The following is a 1,768-nucleotide window of genomic DNA, read 5'->3' on the forward strand; positions in this document are numbered from 1 at the left end:
ATGAGAACCTGGAAGAAATAGATAAATTCTTGGACTCTTATAATCTTCCACGGTTGAAGGAAGAGGATGTAGCATATCTAAACACCCCCATCACCATTGATGAAATTAAAACAGTAATCAAATGTCTGCCGAAAAACAAAAGCCCAGGTCCAGATGGATTCACTAATGAATTCTATCAAACTTTCCAAGAGGAACTACTGCCAATCTTGGCAAGACTCTTTCATGAAATTGAACAAACAGAAACACTTCCAAATAGCTTTTATGAAGCCAACATCACCTTGATACCTAAACCAGACAGAGACGCTACCAAAAAAGAAAATTACAGACCAATATCACTGATGAATGCAGATGCAAAGATCCTCAACAAAATCCTGGCAAATAGGATTCAATGCCTCGTTAAGAAGATCATCCACTACGATCAAGTAGGTTTCATCCCAGGAATGCAAGGCTGGTTTAACATCCGTAAATCTATCAACATAATACACAACATCAATAACAAGAAAAATAAAAACCACATGATCATATCAATAGATGCAGAGAAAGCATTTGATAAGGTCCAACACCCATTCTTGATCAAAACTCTCAGCAAGATGGGAATGGAGGGAACCTTTCTCAATATAGTGAAGGCCATCTACCACAAGCCAGTGGCAAATATTATCCTCAATGGAGAAAAACTGAAAGCCTTCCCTCTAAATTCTGGCACAAGACAAGGCTGTCCTCTCTCACCACTCCTATTCAACATAGCACTGGAAGTACTTGCTATAGTGATTAGGCAAGAAAAGGATATCAAGGGAATCCAGATAGGAAAGGAAGAAGTCAAGCTCTCACTGTTTGCAGATGACATGATACTCTACTTAGAAAACCCTAAAGACTCTATCAAAAAGCTTATAGAAACAATAGACTCATATAGCAAGGTGGCAGGCTACAAAATTAACACACAAAAATCAATGGCCTTTCTATATACCAATAGTAATAAGGATGAAATTTACATTAAGAAAACAACCCCATCCACAATAGTACCACACAAACTCAAATATCTTGGAATCAACTTGACTAAATATGTGAAGGACCTATACAAAGAAAACTATAAAACTCTGCTCCAAGAAATAAGAGAGGACACACGGAAATGGAAACACATACCCTGCTCATGGATTGGCAGGATTAACATCAACAAATTGTCAATACTCCCCAAGGCATTATACAGATTTAATGCCATCCCTCTAAAGATACCCATGACATTCTTCAAAGAAGTGGATCAGACACTTTTGAAATTCATTTGGAACAATAAACACCCTCGAATAGCTAAAGCAATCATTGGGAAAAAGAATATGGGAGGAATTACTTTTCCCAACTTTAAACTGTACTACAAAGCAACAGTTATCAAAACAGCATGGTATTGGAATAAGGATAGGTCCTCAGATCAGTGGAATAGGCTTAAATACTCAGAAAATGTTCCCCAGAGATACAACCATCTAATTTTTGATAAAGGAGCAGGAAATCCTAAATGGAGCAGGGAAAGCCTCATCAACAAGTGGTGTTGGCACAATTGGATAGCCACTTGCAAAAAATTAAACTTAGACCCCCAGCTAACATCATGTACAAAGGTAAAATCCAAATGGATTAAAGACCTCGATATCAGCCCCAAAACCATAAGATATATAGAACAGCACATAGGCAAAACACTACAGGACATTACAGGCATCTTCAAGGAGGAAACTGCACTCTCCAAGCAAGTGAAAGCAGAGATTAACAGATGGGAATATATTAA

Source organism: Suncus etruscus, chromosome 1, assembly GCF_024139225.1.
Source record: "Suncus etruscus isolate mSunEtr1 chromosome 1, mSunEtr1.pri.cur, whole genome shotgun sequence".
NCBI classification, from domain to species: domain Eukaryota; kingdom Metazoa; phylum Chordata; class Mammalia; order Eulipotyphla; family Soricidae; genus Suncus; species Suncus etruscus.